The sequence below is a fragment of the Schistocerca cancellata genome, chromosome 10 (genome assembly GCF_023864275.1).
Source record: "Schistocerca cancellata isolate TAMUIC-IGC-003103 chromosome 10, iqSchCanc2.1, whole genome shotgun sequence".
Taxonomy (NCBI): Eukaryota; Metazoa; Arthropoda; class Insecta; order Orthoptera; family Acrididae; genus Schistocerca; species Schistocerca cancellata.
Window position 1 is genome coordinate 51,314,585 of NC_064635.1, and position 20,536 is coordinate 51,335,120.

A 20,536-nucleotide genomic window follows, 5' to 3' on the forward strand; every position below is an offset into this window, starting at 1 on the left:
GAAGCATAGAGGTTGTTGTGATCTTCAGTCCAGAGACTGGTTTAATGCAGCTCTCCATGCTACCCTATCCTGTGCAAGATTCTTCATCTCCCAGTACCTATTGCAACCTACATCCTTCTGAATCTGTTTAGTGTATTCATCTCTTGGTCTCCCTCTATGATTTTTACCCTCCACGCTGCCCTCCAGTACCAAATTGGTGATCCCTTGGTGCCTCAGAACATGTCCTACCAACCAGTCCCTTCTTCTTGTCAAGTTGTGCCACAAACTCCTCCCCAATTCTATTCAATACCTCCTCATTAGTTATGTGATCTACCCATCTAATCTTCAGCATTCTTCTGTAGCACCACATTTCAAAAGCTTCTATTCTCTTCTTGTCGAAACTATTTATCGTCCATGTTTCACTTCCATACATGGCTACACTCCATACAAATACTTTCAGAAACGACTCCCTGTCACTCAAATCTATACTCGATGTTAACAAATTTCTCTTCTTTAGAAACGCTTTCCTTGCCATTGCCAGTCTACGTTTTATATCCTCTCTACTTAGACCATCATCAGTTATTTTGCTCCCCAAATAGCAAAACTCCTTTACTACTTTAAGTGTCTCATTTCCTAATCTAATTGCCTCAGCATCACCCGACTTATTTCGACTACATTCCATTATCCTCGTTTTGCTTTTGTTGATGTTCATCTTATATCCTCCCTTCAAGATACCATCCATTCCGTTCAACTGCTCTTCCAAGTCCTTTGCTGTCTCTGACAGAATTACAATGTCATCGGCGAACCTCAAAGTTTTTATTTCTTCTCCATGGATTTTAATACCTACTCCGAATTTTTCTTTTTTTTCCCTTTACTGCTTGCTCAATATACAGGTTGAATAACATCGGGGAGAGGCTACAACCCTGTCTCACTCCCTTCCCAACCATTGCTTCCCTTTCATGCCCCTCGACGCTTATACCTGCCATCTGGTTTCTGTACAAATTGTAAACAGCCTTTCGCTCTCTGTATTTTATCCCTGCCACCATTAGAATTTGAAAGAGAGTATTCCAGTCAACATTTTCAAAAGCTTTCTCTAAGTCTACAAATGCTAGAAACGTAGGTTTGCCTTTCCTTAACCTTTATTCTAAGATAAGTCGTAAGGACAGTATTGCATAGAGGTGAGCAGCGTAATATAGCGGTATCAGAACACCTTCTCAGTTTTTTGGACACAGAGTGATACGTTGATCTTTGATTTTCGTGATACATGTAAGATTTGGCACAAAGAAAGTTTGACATTTTCGCTCTTCAAATGCTGCTCCCCAGCAGTGGAACTGGAGAGAAGCGGCGGACTTTCTTGTGGGAGGGAAGCGTTGTTGGGCGGGATGGTGGGCGGTCGCAGGTGTGCCGTGTCGGGCCGGCCGTAAAACGCCTTTACGACAGCCGCAGGGTGGGGGAGGAGGGGGAGGGGAGATGGTTATCAGGGACATGCTGGCGCGTTAGAGGAACGTCAGCTACAACTCCGGACAGACATTGCTCGTCTGAAAAATCTCTGTTCTTCTTCGTCTGCCCTTTTCCCGTTTCTCTATGATGTCAACATTAAGCGGGTAGACCAGGTTAGTATCTTTTTTCCTCCCAACCTTTTTATTGGCATGAAAAGTTCCTTAGAGAGTCTATTTTTAAGATTGGTTCACATAAATAAGTAAAAGTAAAGGCTATCAGCAATACAATAAGAATCAGCTTAATTTTTCAAGGAACTGCTCGACAGAATAGATGGAGTGACCCCACGAGGAAACTCTTCAGTTTCGATTTGAAAGCGCGTGGATTATTGCTAATAGTTCTGAATTCGAGTGGCAGCATATTGAAAATGGATGCAGCAGTATACTTTCACACCTTTTTGCACAAGAGTGAAGGAAGTCCGATCCAAATGGAGGTTTGATTTCTGCCGAGTATTAACCGAGTGAAAACTGCTTATTCTTGGGAATACACTAATATTGGTAACAAGAAACGACAATAAGGAATATACATATTGAGAAGCCAATGTCAAAATACCCAGACCCGTGAACAGAGGTCGACAAGAGGTTCGTGAACTCACACCACTTACTGCCCGAACCGCCCGTTTCTGAGCCAAAAATATCCTCCTAGAATGGGAAGAGTTACCCCAAAACATAATACCATACAACATAAGTGAATGACAATAAGCAAAGTAGACTAATATAATACCATAATACTTAATACCATAAAACTTAATTCTTGATAATATAATAGCATAATACTTAACGGCGGAATAGGGATCCTCTTAGCTGCGGATAGTACCACAGAAGGCATTAGCATCAACTAAAATGTTATACTCACCAAGATTTCCCCTTGTAACTTGTCAAAACTGAACGCGCGTGATTGTCTCGTGTCTGCTCAACTTGTCATTCTGCTTGTTTTTTATACGGAGTAAAACGTAAGTGCTTGGTAATGACGAGTGTATTTATACGGACAGAAAAGGTTCGAAAAATAAACCAAACTGTGCAAAAAGTACTTCGATGGTAATCGGATATCAGTTAATCGATATAATTTCCTCAAATTCGGAGTGCTTCGTCATCGGCGACAATAAGGCCAACGGTACGGTGTTGGTGTTGCCGGTTATAGGTTTGTTTATATTCAATGGTAAAAAACACAAACTGAAACTTTAACCGCTTATCTTTTCAAAACAAAATTTTTCAACTTGGCGGAAGCTGTAACTAATGAAACACACATGCAATTACATTGTACCTTTTTGTAACTAGTGACTCGTTATTTCGGATTTTATAACGACTTTCTTGTCGAAAACGTTGGCTATTATTCAGAGTTCCTCCAATTGGTTAAAAACCAGTTTCCTTACATATGCCTATGTATTACGTTAGGCAATGTCGTCAGTTTCAAAGCAGTTTTTTGAAATTTTGTTCTAGGTTAAAAACTGTGGCGTTCAGAGCTACACCAAGCACTCACTCATTGCACAAAGACATTTCGTCGATGTCGTGTAGTGTGCTTCCGGTGCAAGTTGTTTACGTTAAAAAAATACATAACATAATCTTCAGGGTGTACACTATGTCCCTAAAGCCAGTTTTGCAGTTTGTTTGTTATTTTATTGATAAAACAATAATGTATATCGTTTCCAGGATCAAGCATCACCGCTGTACCCCCCCCCCTCCCCGTCTCCCGCCCCTCTCCCCCCACCCACTTGCAAGAACCCCTCACTCGAACTAATCCTCTAGCGTTGTCTCAGTGTATCCGGTGAGTCTGTAGGTATTGGTATAACGGGTGAACTGTAAAACTGGCCACGTTTTCCCACCAGAGTTTTACAATAATTAAGCCAGTCCGTACGTGAAGTGAGCCACCGCATAGGAATTTTTCCTACCTGATGCTCTTGCAGCTTCATGTCCCTTTGCAGGGAAATAGCAGCGCCGTCGGATTCTGAAATTGTAGTACTACTGTCTATGTTTTACATAATGAAGCGGGAAGCTGTCATTTTTGTGGAAATAATTTTCACACGGGATGCCATTATGGTGCTTTTATTTAAGGAACACCTTAAAACGAACTTGTTCACACTGATAATAAGCTAACTATTAACGATGCGAGAGCATGGTTCACTACCGACTGCCGGCTATGGGGCATGGTCTGTAACTTAAGCGTACAACCGGTATAGTTCGCATGAGGTCGTACACCTTCCGTTATGTTGAAGTTACTCATTTACTTATTAATACCAACGTTTCCTGGCACTTTAAATCTACCAAAATATAATATTTATGACATGTAGACTGCTCCTAATGTCTGAGAGGTCAATGGCAAGTTTTGTTAGGAAATATTTGTTAATAATAATTGCTTGATTCGCGCCAGAATAAATGTACTTGTCCTACGTATCTCCTTGCTCACGACACGAACGATTTCTGCATCGGCACCCCATCCCACTGGCTCTGAAAGCGCCAGATGGCCATCTAGCCCCGCTAGTCAGCCTACCTACCGGTCGCCCCTTACTCCGTACATACTGAATCATCATCATCATCATCATCATCATTTAAGACTGATTATGCCTTTCAGCGTTCAGTCTGGAGCCCCCCTTATACAGTTCCTCCATGATCCCCTATTCAGTGCTAACATTGGTCCCTCTTCTGATGTTAAACCTATTACTTCAAAATCATTCTTAACCGAATCCAGGTACCTTCTCCTCGGTCTGCCCCGACTCCTCCTACCCTCTACTGCTGAATCCATGAGTCTCTTGGGTAACCTTGCTTCTCACATGCGTGTAACATGACCCCACCATCTAAGCCTGTTCGCCCTGACTGCTACATCTATAGAGTTCATTCCCAGTTTTTCTTTGATTTCCTCATTGTGGACACCCTCCTGCCGTTGTTCCCATCTACTAGTACCTGCAATCATCCTAGCTACTTTCATATCCGTAACCTCAACTTTGTTGATAAGGTAACCTGAATCCACCCAGCTTTCGCTCCCATACAACAAAGTTGGTCGAAAGATTGAACGGTGCACAGATAACTTAGTCTTGGTACTGACTTCCTTCTTGCAGAAGAGAGTAGATCGTAGCTGAGCGCTCACTGCATTAGCTTTGCTACACCTCGCTTCCAGTTCTTTCACTATGTTGCCATCCTGTGAGAATATGCATCCTAAGTACTTGAAACCGTCCACCTGTTCTAACTTTGTTCCTCGTATTTGGCACCCAATCCGTTTATATTTCTTTCCCACTGACATTACTTTCGTTTTGGAGATGCTAATCTTCATACCATAGTCCTTACATTTCTGATCTAGCTCTGAAATATTACTTTGCAAACTTTCAATCGAATCTGTCATCACAACTAAGTCATCTGCATATGCAAGACTGCTTATTTTATGTTCACATATCTTAATCTCACCCAGCCAGTCTATTGTTTTCAACATATGATCCATAAATAATATGAACAACAGTGGAGACAGGTTGCAGCCTTGTCTTACCCCTGAAACTACTCTGAACCATGAACTCAATTTACCGTCAACTCTAACTGCTGCCTGACTATCCATGTAAAGACCTTTAATTGCTTGCAAAAGTTTGCCTCCTATTCCATAATCTTGTAGAACAGACAATAACTTCCTCCTAGGAACCCGGTCATATGCCTTTTCTAGATCTATAAAGCATAGATACAATTCCCTGTTCCACTCATAACACTTCTCCATTATTTGCCGTAAGCTAAAGATCTGGTCCTGACAACCTCTAAGAGGCCTAAACCCACACTGATTTTCATCCAGTGGTCCTCAACTAATACTCGCACTTTCCTTTCAACAATACCTGTACCTAAAATCTTCTCAGGTACGTACTGCAGCGTTGATAAATTCACTTCACGCAGGTGAAATACCAAAACTGGAAATAAAGTAAAATGCGCTCTTACCTGCAAATAGGTGGTACCTCACACACTCCCAGGACGAAACTGATGTACTCCAATCTGTCTGTTTCTAAAGCAGATCTCATGTTCAAGTATGGGAACGTTCCCTAATTGCTTATGTTGTATATCTGGCTGGATGTTGCTACCAGCCCAGTATTTACCTGGTGGGATGCAGGGAACCACCTAAAAGCCACATAACGTCGTACATGTAGACATCATTGGCTGGTGTGTAAATGATTTACAGTTGCAATTGTCTGTGCCAACAGAGAGGCCACCAGAGTGTGTTACTATTGTTGGATTACCATTGTTGCCAGTGTTACTGTTGTTGGTGATTACCATTGTTTCCAGGTCTGGTGTGGTATATAAATGGTGTGAACAGCATCAGATGTTAACTGAAGGGACTCAGAGACGCCGCATGCTCGATTGAGACAGCGTTATCTGCACCTGAGGGTGTTTTCAATCTGTCTATTGCTTCTGCCTTTTTCTCACAGTTTCGCAGAGTCGGCATTGTTGCAATCGGATTTCGCATGGTTAATTTAAAGTGGTGGCGGGATGCCCTTCCTGCCGCCACCCCGTATCGCCCTGGGTGGAATCACCACCCCATACACCCCAGGATGGAATCAGTGTACTCCAACTGTTTGAAATAGGGCAAACGTGTTTCAAATGTCTGTGAGTCTTATAACTGATGCGAGATGGGGAAACCAGCCTGGCATTCACTTAGTGGGATGTGGAAAACCGCCTAAAAACCACATCCAGGCTGGCCAGCACACCGGCCCACGTCGTTAACCCGCCGGGCAGATTCGATCAGGGGCCGGTGCGTCTACCCGAGTCCAGGAAGCAGCACTTTAGCACTCTTTGCTATTCTGGTGGGTCTTCCTGATAGTGTTTCCAATGGGAGTACTAAAAATTTCTTCCCATACAACAAGCTCTGTCTTATCTGAACTATGTAATGCATCACTAACTTAAATCATTTTACAGATGGACTGAACTACACCTATAACACTATTCCCTAATAACTGAACCTCTAGTTCTGTCTCTGAAAAAGCTACGATAACTCTAATGTGCCGTGAAACACGCTAATGTTACCCTCTGACAGGATTTCAAAGTTCGACCGTGCGTGTGTATAATGTAAAAGGGTATCGGACTATAATTTCGAATTTTATGATGTTGACTGTAAAACCAAACGGGACTTAACCTTGAGAGTTAACAGAAGCAGTAAAATTAAAAGTGAATGAAAAAAAAAGAACGGTCGCCAGTCTAATTAGGCACATTAATTTGGAATTATGTATTTGAGAAAAGTGTATATTAGCTATTGAAGTTACTTTTGTTGAGATTTCCCTTTGAATAACAAACAGGATACACACTGGCACAGTGCTCTCTGTACTGTGTGAAGCAGCAGTTACCAATAACACACACACCATCAAAAGTATGGGGACCAATAAACTGGTGTAGTTTCATTACCCAAGGTTCTCTGACTATTTCAAGAGTAAAAACTGTATCTAAAGCTAATTATTCACTTAAATTACTTTGCTAGGTAATAAAATGCAACACTGGGCATCATTAACTTCAAAAAGAACCATTCATGATGTGTACCAAAACTACATTATCTTTGAAAATGTGCATAACTTCACTTTTAATAGTACTACCGCAAATCGGTTCATTAAAGATTTAGGTGTACTTGTAATTTAATCTCCTGTGAAGCAGGTATTCTTGGCAATAATATTTACACAATCTTGCACTGTAAATCTACAAAACTATATTTTATAAAAAACTAAGGATACGTTAGCAAAAGCCTATCATACTTCACTTTTATGGTTTTAGCTTTTAAATAATTAAGGTTTTCACTTTCCTATTCTTTTTACTTAAACTTCCTACCCTAACAATTTCACTTGCAGTAGTCCACAAACAAAGCATCCAAATTTTACTCTGACTTTAATTTTTGCTACTCCTTTTCCTTTAGACAAAAAATCACTTTTAAACACATGAATGCCAGAATTGCTCGTTTAATCCAGGATACACTGTTTTAGTAGCACTTACGTGAGAACCCTGCATTCATCCGTGATCAGGATTGAAGTTATGGTTCGGACCACGAATTAACGTTTTATGTGATTATTATTGATACAACACACAAATTAACTCGTTCATGCCAATATACATTACGTAACTGAATGTATGAACTCTATGAAGCAGTGGCGAAGATTGGTGGCAGGCGAAATGGCGGCTAACTGTACTCACGACTCTTGATGTGCGAATGCTCTATGAAATCTCTTCTTGGCGTCGGATTTTCAACATATTAGAGCCATTCCATTATTCCGTGAATACCAGATAAGTCAGATTCAAATCCGAAGCAAATCCCTCCTAATACAGCTTCCAATTGCCTCTCTTAGCACCATCGAGGTGTACCGTGCTAAGGCTAGCCGCACACTGCGTGCCGTTCACACAAAGGAGCCGCTCAGTTCGACCGCCAAGTCCACCTTTTACATCGTACCATGCGACTTTCGTTGCGCAGGGATTTCCGTGTTACAAATACAAGTGCCCTAAGTGTGAACCAGCTTTTAACAAACATACTTCTTTCATAAACACATTCGTATTAAAATAATTTAAAATGTCAACCTTTTTCTTTTGCTATTTTCATATACACATTACAAAACCCTAATTTTCTTGCCATACATCAAGGAGTTCAAATAACGCAGAACGCACACTTCATAAATTGCAGATACACAGTTACTTAAAATAAACCTATTCCTAATCGATATAAGTGTTACACACCTTTGTCAAACACGTCATTAAGTAAGGTGATTGCAGGGATATCAATAACTATCTCTTTCACTGCTGACATCATTTCCAAAATTTTTGAGAAAGTGATGTATGCTAGAAGAGTATCTTACCCGAGCAACAATAATACCTGCAGGAAATCACAGTTTACATTTCAGAAGAGTTGCTCCGCTAAAAATGCCAGTTACATCTTGACTCACCAAATTTTACAAGCACCAAATAAAAAAATAGCGCCGGTTCGTATTTTCTGCGACCTATCGAAGGCATTTGACTGTGTGAGCCACAACGTTCCTCTAAATAAACTGAAGATTTATGGGAGTGAAGCTATAGCCAAGTAATGGATAATGTCGTATCCAGCCAAAAGAATGCATGAAGTTGTACATAGTAATTCTGCCATTGTAGTCTGGAGACGTTATTCTGAATGTAAATTAATCACGCATGGGGTTCCCCAGAGCTCAATCGTAGGTCTTCTATAGCTCCTCTATGTATACCATCTTCCATCCAATATACAACAAGCAAAATTGTATTTTTTTTTTATAAAAAATTTTAAAACGATAGGACATATTCACACATCTAGTGGTACTATATCCATCATAAGTGTAACAGATGGTGAGGAAATAATAAATAGGTTGGGAAATTCTTAGGTGTCAATACCGTTGAGAATTTAACTGGAAAAAGTGCCTGTTTAAACTCCCAAAATAACGTTTGGACTTAGAATCGTTGCAAATTTTAGGGAGAGACAAATCATTAAGTTGATATATTTTGGAAATTTTCGTTCAGTGTCGCCATACGGAATAGAGTTGTGGGGTAAATCATCTTTAAGAAAGAAACTGTTCATTGCTCAAAAATGAGCTCTAAGGGTAATATGTGGTACTCAGCCACAGTAATCTTCTAGCCATCTGTTCTCAGGAATTGGTCATTCTGACTACTGATTCACTTCATATTTTATTTACGCGTGAAATTTGTTGTAAGTAATAAACTGCAGTTCAAAAGGAGCAATGATGTGCTTAATTACAAGAGGTGAAGAAAAAATGGCATTTATCACCCCAAGCCAAAGTTGTCTGTAACACAAAAAGGGGTGGCCAGTTCCGCAACTAAACCTTCTTATAATTTACCCAGTGACATAATTGTCTCACAGACAGAGAAGTAAAATTTGAAACCAAACTGAAAAAGTTACCCCTTCATACCTCCCTCTATTCCGTACAAGAATTTCTATTACTGTAATGTGTGAAAGGTGACAGGTAGGAATTGCTAACTCACATCTGTAGATGTAATTTGAAAAACATACAAATGTTCAGCCAGTAGCCATATTTACAGATTAATTTGCAATTTGAATGTAGTACGACTAGTTCCACATCATCACGATTTTCCGTGCATGAAATATGAATCTACTTAATTTGGCAGGGTTTCAAAGGACCTCATTGTGGATCTTTAAAGTCAGTACCGTCATTAGACTGCTGTTTATTTACAGTGTTGCATTTACACTTACACAATTATGATTTGGGCTCCAAAGTGCCATTATCAAGTGTTTTCTGAAAGCAGGTTAGACAATAACAGTGAAATACATAAGAAGTCATATAACCGTATAAGAATCCATATTTGTAATGCTTACTTACTTGTCTTATAAATTGCCTAAGATGGCATACTGTCGTATTAAAATACACTATTAGACACATTGTCTAAGAGTCAATATTTCTGGCAGAGCGTACTGCTTTGTTTCATTACTGAGTACACCATCTTGACTGAATGACAGTTGGTTAAGTGTCAAATTGTGTTGGTCAAAAAAATTCCTGTTACAAGCAGGTGACCTTTTTTTAGTCTTTGGACTCAATGTCCGGTAGGATAGGAAAGGTTAGGAGCAATTTATTTTCTTTGGTAGTTGTTACATCTTTGCAGTACCTGTTAGTATACAATGAAGTTGCCTGCTCATAAACATAAACAGTAACAAACCTCTCGATAATATTCGCTGCATCCATAAATATACTGTAGCTGTCCAGCTAGTCACTGACGTTGTTTAAAGTACATTTTAGTAGGTAAATATACGGCTTTGTACGTGAAATTAATACATGGCTAACACTAAGTTGTGTAATTTTGCCGCAGTTCAGAATTAATACAATACAGTGCAATTACTTATTCTACTCACTCATTAATTATCCAGTGAGGTTTGAAGCGATATTTATGAAATGTTCAAATGTGTGTGAAAACTTATGGGACTTAACTGCTAAGGTCATCAGTCCCTAAGCTTACACACTACTTAGCCTAAAGTATCCTAAGGACAAACACACACACCCATGCCCGAGGGATGACTCGAATCTCCGGAGGGACCAGCCGCACAGTCCATGACTGCAGCGCCCCAGACCGCTGGGCTAATCCCACGCGGCGATATTTATGATGTACATATCATCAGGCATGTAAATCCTATTACATGTGGTGGAAATTTACTTAGGAATAAGTGCAAATAATAAGAGGTATGTGAGACATGTCTTGTACATAAAAGCATTTAAGCAAATAAAAGAATCAATAGATTTCATGTTAAACTGTAAGTAGCCTGTTTAGGTTTTCTTATTGGTAACGCTACGTAGCGCTCTGTATGAAAATCACTGGCTGTGCTGTGTGCAGTCTGTAGCTAGTTTGCATTGTCGTCTGCCATTGTAGTATTGGGCAGCTGGACGTGAACAGCGCGTAGCGTTGCGCAGTTGGAGGTGAGCCGCCAGCAGTGGGTACCTTTGATATTGTATTCTCATGTTATAAAATTGTAATTGTCACCGGTTCATCATATTATTAACTTGTAAGTTACATTTCACTACACACATTTCTGTTGGTCATAGTATATGGACAATATGTGAGAAGTAGGGACTGTTAGTGTTTGCATGTGTGTTAATAATTCAGCAAGGGACTGGATAACAGCATTGATGGTTCTAAGGACAATTCCAAAAACTTTGTGAGTGCACAAGTGGTGGTTATGGACTTGCTATATTCTCCGCAAGACTCTTCGATGGTGATTGTGCACCTGCACAGTCAAACAGATGGTTGCTGGCCATCTCTACAAGGTCTACAGTGGGTCTACACCTTTGATGACCCACCAATACCATTATTTCTACAAGGACTACAGTGGGTCTACACCTTTGATGACCCACCAATACCATTATTTCTACAAGGACTGCAGTGGGTCTGCACCTCTGGTGGCCCACCAATACCGTAATCTCTACCAGGACTACAGTGGGTCTACTACCTATCAATATTCTTCAAAACTTCGACTGACTCTGCTGTGGGTTTGCTCTGTTGTGGACCATTACCTGTCTGCATGTCAAGAGTCAGCATTATCTTTCTGTTGGAAGGACAACACTACTTCTTCAAGACTGCATGGAAATCCACTACTTCCATGTGCATTTTCTTTTACTGCTCAGACTGTGAGAAAAACAATGCAATTTTACTGTGATGAATGATCAGGACTGTGAGAAAATTTTAGCTTTTGACCAACATTGTATCAATAAGTGTGTGCATTTCATATCTTTGTTATTGTTGGAGGTGAACCGCCAGCAGTGGTGGATGTGGGGAAGTGAGATGGCGGATTTTTGAGAGCGGATGATCTGGACGTGTGTCCATCAGAAACAGTACATTTGTAAGAACGGATGTCATGAACTGCTATATATATAATGACTTTTGAACACTATTAAGGTAAATACATTGTTTGTTCTCTATCAAAATCTTTGATCTGCTAACTATGCCTATCAGTAGTTAGTGCCTTCAGTAGTTTGAATCTTTTATTTAACTGGCAGTAGTGGCGCTCGCTGTATTGCAGTAGCTCGAGTAACGAAGATTTTTGTGAGGTAAGTGATTTGTGAAAGGTATAGGTTAATGTTAGTCAGAGCCATTCTTTTGTAGGTATTTTTTAAAGTCAGATTGCGTTGCGCTAAAAAATATTGTGTGTCAGTTCAGTGTTGATCAGAATAGGTAAAGAGCGAAATATCTGGGTACGTTCAGTTTTGCTCAGCTGTTTGAAAATCCAATAACTAAGATGTTTATCAGCACAGTAATTCATAAATATTTCTAAGGGGACGTTACAATAAGAATCAATAGATTTCATGTTAAACAGCCCATTTAAATTTAACATAATATAAAAAGTAGGGATATCCTAGTATTTGTTGATACTAGTATTTGTGGATCTCCATTTGGCCAGCTGGTCTGATCGTGAAAGCTCCAGATTTGTCGGGCATTCAGATGAGACAGTAGCCCAATGTTGGACTGCGTGGGAATGTGAGGGCAGACACACTCATTGTCATGGTCCTGTCAATCACTTCTGAATACCACGACGTCGGATCATCACTTCGGGCACCAAGCACCAAGCACATATTTGCCTCTGAAATCCGAGAAAAAGTAGTCAACCCCATTCAACATTCTCTCTCAACTCCCCACCACTGATCGCAGGTTTTTCAGCAGCTGAACTAAGGAATGGATGTCCCAGGAGAAAGCTGACGTTGACGCCACGACATAAACGAATGCGTTTGAAGGGGTGCCATGACTGAGAAGTATGAAGTGTTGATGAATGGACGCGCACTGCGTTCAGAGATGAACTATGGCTCTGCCTTATGACGGGTGACCTTTGTCGGTGAGCATATCGGTGCCCAGGGGAGATGCCTCTTTCTTCCAGTTACTTGGTGAGGCACAGCTGCGTTAATACTGGTGTCATTGCGTGTTTAGCCATCAGGCATGTACTTTAGGCCACGGCTGGTAATGATACTGTGAACCCTGTCTGATCAACGGTACGTCACGACATGCTGTGTCCCCATGTGTTACCCCTCATGGCACCATTTTTCAACAGGACAATGCTCTTCCACACATTTCAGGCGTCTCTGAAAACCCTCTGTGTGATCCTGAAGCACTCCCTTGGCCAACAAGATCACTGTCCCCTACAGAACACGTACGGAACCAGTTTGGACTTCAACTCTGTCCCAGTAATCAAGATATCAACTGCCAGTCACAGGAATTACGAGCTAGCGTGCCGCAGTGGAGGGTACCACTGCTAGATGACACTCTTCACAGGTGTATCCATCCAGGCCAGAGGGTGATGCAACGTCAGACTAATAAATGGACATCATTTGCAAATTTTATCAGATTTTGTAACCACTGAAATGACATCACACGCTGTCAACCTGATTCAGTGATTTGCTTTTCCCACTCTGGATCCTCCAACTTTCATGTCGACCAGTATATGTTGTATCAACACCTACATTTTCTTCTTCCGTGATTTAAATCCCATACCCCCTGTGGCCGCAGCCCACCTCTCACCTTCACCCCACCTAGCCTTGTTACGCCATTCTGAACTTGCTTCACTCATTCTTCAGATTATGCTTATCCATTACGGATATTTTAGAACCGTGACTGTATATTGAATGTAAATAAGTTATACAGAATTGCAAATAGTCACTTTTTTGAATAATTATGTTTTATTCCATGAACCGGTTTTCGAACCTTTTCAGGTTCATCTTCAGATGGTTTCAGGAAGTTACATCATGACTGGTAGTAGCATAATGCTGGGTGCTGGCTTGCGACAGTGTAGGCGGCTTTTTTCGGTTAGTGTCCATCTGTCTGCCTCCATTTTGATGTCCAGTAGTTATATTGGGACACACACCTCCACACAAACTATATTAATTTACACTTTGACAGCGAGACTTTTCCATCATCCAGCATGCGCTTTACAACTGTTGCTTGTAACAAAGATCTTGACAGAAAGATGTGGCCTAGGCCTACTTTGTACAGAGATGTAATTTGTTATTCTTTACATGTATTAAAGTTGATATAAGGGCAAGTATTTTATCAGAATGCCGATAACATGAGAGCACAAGATAATATGAATAAATAAATTACTACAGGAACAAACTTCAGGTGATCTGATATCTTATTTATAATTGTATATTACAGGAAGTTAAGCAATTTTTTTAATATATAGCAGTTATCATGTTTGGCATTAACACGAATAACAAGGAATCAATTATAAAGAGTTATTGTATCTGCAGTGAGACGCAGCTGTCTGTATGACTAGGGCCTTTATATTTAAATTAATAACAAATCTTCAGATGAACTGTTGACTTATTTCTGTTATGTTAACATGATGAATTAAGTCGGGTGGCGCTGAGGGTATTACACTAGGAAATGAGACACTTAAAGTAGTGAAGGATTTTTGCTATTTGTGGAGCAAAATAACTGATGATGGTCTAAGTAGAGAGGATATAAAATGTAGACTGGCAATGGCAAGGAAAGCGTTTCTGAAGAAGAGAAATTTGTTAACATCGAGTATAGATTTAAGTGTCAGGAAGTCATTTCTGAAAGTATTTGTATGGAGTGTACCCATGTATGGAAGTGAAACATGGACGGTAAATAGTTTGGACAAGAAGAGAATAGAAGCTTTCGAAAAGTGGTGCTACAGAAGAATGTTGAAGATTAGATGGGTAGATCACGTAACTAATGAGGAAGTATTGAATAGGATTGGGGAGAAGAGAAGTTTGTGGCACAACTTGACCAGAAGAAGGGATCGGTTGGTAGGACATGTTCTGAGGAATCAAGGGATCACCAATTTAGTATTGGAGGGCAGCGTGGAGGGTAAAAATCATAGGGGGACACCCATAGATGAATACACTAAGCAGATTCAGAAGGATGTAGGTTGCAGTAGGTACTGGGAGATGAAGAAGCTTGCACAGGATAGAGTATCATGGAGAGCTGCATCAAACCAGTCTCAGGTCTGAAGACCACAACAACAACAACAACATGATCTGGGGTATTATCGAGAGCATTCTGTTTATTTTAGCTAAAGGTTATAGTGACTGTAATGGACTAAAGCTGTTTGTATGGCTGTACACTTCATATTTAAAAATCATGAACAAAATTTCTTTTACTGTTGACTTATTTTCATTCTTACATTAGAGTGATCTGGAATATTGGTAAAGGCAGCTTCTGTTTGTTTCAGCTAAAATTAATATGTATAACAGTACTGATTTATGTTAGCAATAGTGGGCTTTAACATTTAGAGACTGTCGCAACCCAGCACCCAGCATTATGCTACTACCAGTCATGATGTAACTTCCTGAAACCATCTGGAGATGAACCTGAAAAGGTTCGAAAACCGGTTCACGGAATAAAACATTATTATTCAAAAAAGTGACTGGTTGCAGTTCTGTATAACTTATTTACACTCATTCTTCATCAAAAAAAATTGTGGCTAGTTCTGAACCATCACTTAGACTGGACTGAAGACACAATTGCAGTCTCGAAGAAAGTGTCAGGGTCACCTCATTAAGTACGGAAGCGTAAAAAAATAGACAGTCACAGAACTACTGAAACTTCCCACACTCTATTATGGTGATCCGATTCAAAAGACATTCGTATAAGACTTCATGCCATCTGCAACTGCTTATATGCAATACATTCGTGCTGTTTTCTTTTCCATCCACACCACTCCTGCCTTCGAACAGTTATCAAGGCTACGTGCCGATTAGGACAGAGAATATCGCATCCCATGTTTGCTCTGTCGTCTTCCCTTATTTATCTTCAGCTCTCGCACTACTGTCTTAAAACCATAGCAGATACATTCGTTCTCGTTGTTGTTGTAGTCTTCAGTCCAGAGACTGGTTTGATGCAGCTCCCCATGCTGCCCTATCCTGTGCGAGCCTCGTCATCTCCGAGTCTTTCTGAATCTGCTAACGGTATTTAATCTCTTAGTCTTCCTCTTCTATTTTCACCCCCCACACTTCCCTCCAAAACTACATTGGTGATCCCTTGACGTTTCAGATTGTGCCCTGCCAACCGATCCCTTCCTTTGGTCAAGTTGTGCATCAAAATTCTTATCTCCCCAATTCCATTCAGTACTTCCTCATTAGTTGCTCGATGGGCCCATCTAATCTTGAGTATTCGTCTGTAGCGCCACACTGTAAAGCTTCAATTTTCTTTTTATCTAACTTATTTATCGTCCATGTTTCACTCCCATTCATGGCTACACCCCAGAGAAATACTTTCAGAAAATACTTTCTAACACTTAAACTCATACTCGATGTTAACAAATTTCTCTTTTGATAATACAATGTAAGCTTTCAAGGCCGGTATTGTTTTCACTTAAAACTTCCGGGCTGATAGGCCGTGGTCGAAGTATAAAACACTCTCCTGACGTTTCGTCTCCGACTGCGGGAGACATCCTCGGAGGTAAAGCGGCGAACTGCGAAGAGAACTCGACGAAGCGCTGATTATATAGGCAATACAGAGGGCGCCACAGTCGATCACGTGGCGTCGGCTATGAGATTGTCTCTGGTAATCCCAACATTCTCGATTGAAAGTAATCGATCGTCACGCTTGCGGTGCAATGCTGACATCCAAATTTTATCCAGTTTAACACCTTTGTCTTTCCTGTTAAAACTATTACGATGTTTATCAATCTCGATAGCCTCTCTATACAAGCGTGCATAATAATGCGAGGTTTTTGATATGACGCTCGTCTCGCTGAATTTTATTTCATGATCACCTTCCTGGTAAACATGTTCCGCTACGGCCGATTTATCCGTGTGACCCAGGCGGCAATTCCTCTTATGTTCAGCAAGACGGGTGTTCACACTTCTCTTTGTGGTACCGATGTAAACCTGTCCACAACTACAAGGAATTTTATAAACCCCCGGTGTAGCCAAAGGGTCTCGTGCATCTTTTGCCGACCTTAAAAATTCTTTTATTTTTCTGGTGGGTCTGAAAATAATTTCCACCCCATACTTGCCTAAAACTTTCCAAATGCGGTCTGTGACCTTACTAATGAACGGAAGAAAAACTTTGCCCTTGGACGACTGTTGTTCGTCGTTACTCCTGATTCTCTGCCTAGACCGAAGTGCTCGATCTATATCCTTGCTAGAATAGCCATTCTTCACGAACGTTGACCGTAGATGTTGAATCTCATCTTTTAAATAAACAGGTTCACAAAGTTTGTACGCCCTGTCTACCAAAGTTTTCATTACTCCTCTTTTTTGTCTAGGGTGGTGGTTTGATTCTTTGTGTAGATAACGATCAGTATGTGTGGATTTCTATGCACCTTATGGCCCAACGTTCCGTCCCGTCGTTTAATCACAGACACATCCAGGAAGTTCAATTGCCCATACCTTTCCGTCTCCATAGTGAATTGGATTTTCGGATTAACGCTGTTTAAATGTGTCAGGAAGGCATCCAACTCCTCTGCTCCGTGTGTCCATACTACGAACGTGTCTTCGACGTAGCGATACCATCTGGCTGGTCTCTTACTGGCAGTCTGCAACGCCCGTTGTTCAAAAGTCTCCATAAATAAGTTAGCCACAGCAGGACTGAGAGGCCGTAGCGGAACATGTTTACCAGGAAGGTGATCATGAAATAAAATTCAGCGAGACGAGCGTCATATCAAAAACCTCGCATTATTATGCACGCTTGTATAGAGAGGCTATCGAGATTGATAAACATCGTAATAATTTTAACAGGAAAGACAAAGGTGTTAAACTGGATAAAATTTGGATGTCAGCATTGCACCGCAAGCGTGACGATCGATTACTTTCAATCGAGAATGTTGGCATTACCAGAGACAATCTCATAGCCGACGCCACATGATCGACTGTGGCGCCCTCTGTACTGCCTATATAATCAGCGCTTCGTCGAGTTCTCTTCGCAGCTCGCCGCTTTACCTCCGAGGATGTCTCCCGCAGTCGGAGACGGAACGTCAGGAGAGTGTTTTATACTTCGACCACGGCCTATCAGCCCGGAAGTTTTAAGTGAAGAAAAAAAATTTTCTCTTTTGTTTTTTATATCCTCACTACTTCGGCCATCATCAGTTATTTTGCTGACCAAGTAGCAAAACTCGAGGAAGCGTTTGAGATGTTGTGCCGTAGAAGGATGTTGAAAATTAGGCTCACCGATCAGATAAGAAGTGAGGAGCTTCTCGGCAGATTCGGTAAAGAAAGAAACAAGTGAAAAAACATTTGAGAACATCAGTTTCTTTGCCAAGATTCTTGATAATAACCTTTATTCCCGATAACCTGTTTGGGGAGTCGGTGTTACCATCTTCAGATCCCGATACACAGGAGGTCTGAAGATAGTAACATTGATTACCGAAACCGGTTATCGAAAATAACGATTATTATTAGCGATCTTGGCAAAGAGATTTATCTTCCATAATGTATTACCACAGACCGCGTCTCACTTCTCTACACGAGTAATATAAAAAGATGCTGTAGAAAGAGACATTGACAAGACATGTTGATGTATATCTACATCTACATCCATACTCCACAAGTCACCCGACGGTGTGTGGCGGAGGATAATTCGAGTACGTCTATCGGTTCTCCCTTCTATTGCAGTCTCGTATTGTTCTTGGAAAGAAAGATTGTCGGTATGGGTCTGTGTGGGCTCTAATCTCTCTGATCTTATCCTCATGGTCTCTTCTTGAGATATACATAGAAGGGAGCAAATTACTGCTTCACTCCTCGGAGAAGGTATGTTCTCTAAACTTCAACAAAAGCCCGTACCGAGCTACAGAGCGTCTCTGAGAGTATTCCACTGGAGTTTATCTATCATCTCTGTAACGCTTTCGCGATTACTAAATGATCCTGTAACGAAGCGCGCTGCTCTCCGTTCGATCTTCTCCATCTCTTCTATCAACCCTATCTGGTACGGATCCCACACCAGTGAGCATTATTCAAGCAGTGGGCGAACAAGTGTACTGTAACCTACTTCCTTTGTTTTCGGATTGCATTTCCTTACGATTCGTCCAATGAATCTCACTCTGGTATCTGCTTTACCGACGATTAATTTTCTACGGTCATTCCATTTTAAATCACTAATGCCTACTCCCAGATAATGGAATTAACTGCTTCCAGTTGCTGACCTGCTATATTGTAGTTAAATGATAAACGATCTTTCTTTCGATGTATTCGCAGCACATTACACTTGTCTACATTGAGATTCAATTGCAATTCCCTGCACCATGCGTCAATTCGCTGCAGATCCTCCGGCATTTCAGTACAATTTGCCATTGTTACAACCTCTCGATATACAACAGCATCATCCGCAAAAAGCCTCAGTTAACTTCCGATGTTATCCACAAGGTCATTTATGTACATTGTAAACAGCAACGGTCCTACGACACTCCCCTGCGGCACACCTGAAATCACTCTTACTTCGGAAGACTTCTCTCCATTGAGAATGACATGCTGCATTCTGTTATCTAGGAACTCTTCAATCCAATCACACAATTGGTCTGATATCCCATATGCTCTTACTTTGTTCATTAAACCACTGTGGGGAACTGTATCAAACGCCTTGCGGAAGTCAAGAAACACGGCATCTACCTGGGAACCCGTGTCTGTGGCCCTCTGAGTCTCGTGGACGAATAGCGCGAACTGGGTTTCACACGATCGTCTTTTTCGAAACCCATGACTAGTCTCCAGAAAAGTCATTATACTCGAACATAATACGTGTTCCAAAATTCTACAACTGATCGACGTTAGAGATATAGGTCTATAGTTCTGCACATCTGTTCGACGTCCCTTCCTGAAAACGGGGATGACCTGTGCCTTTTCCAATATTTTGGAACGCTACGCTCTTCTAGAGACCTACGGTACACCGCTGTATGAAGGGGGCAAGTTCCTTCGCGTACTCTGCGTAAAATCGAACTGGTATCCCATCAGGTCCAGCTGTCTTTCCTCTTCTGAGCGATTTTAATTGTTTTTCGATCCCTCTATTTCGATATCTACCATTTTTTCATCTGTGCGACAATCTAGAGAAGGAACTGCAGTGCAGTCTTCCTCTGTGAAACAGCTTTGGAAAAAGACATTTAGTATTTCGGCCTTTAGTCTGTCATCCTATGTTGCAGTACCATTTTGGTCACAGGTGTCCGGACATTTTGTTTCGATCCACCTACAGCTTTGAAGGGGATGACCTGTGCCCTTTTCCAGTCTTTTGGAACGCTACGCTCTTCTAGAGACCTACGGTACACCGCTGTATGGAGGGTTCAAGTTCCTTCGCGTACTCTGTGTAAAATCGAACTGGTATCCCATCAGGTCCTGCGGCCTTTCCTCTTTTGAGCGATTCATCATCATCATCATCATTTAAGACTGATTATGCCTTTCAGCGTTCAGTCTGGAGCATAGCCCCCCCTTATACAGTTCCTCCATGATCCCCTATTCAGTGCTAACATTGGTGCCTCTTCTGATGTTAAACCTATTACTTCAAAATCATTCTTAACCGAATCCAGGTACCTTCTCCTCTGTCTGCCCCGATTCCTCCTACCCTCTACTGCTGAATCCATGAGTCTCTTGGGTAACCTTGCTTCTCCCATGCGTGTAACATGACCCCACCATCTAAGCCTGTTTGCCCTGACTGCTACATCTATAGAG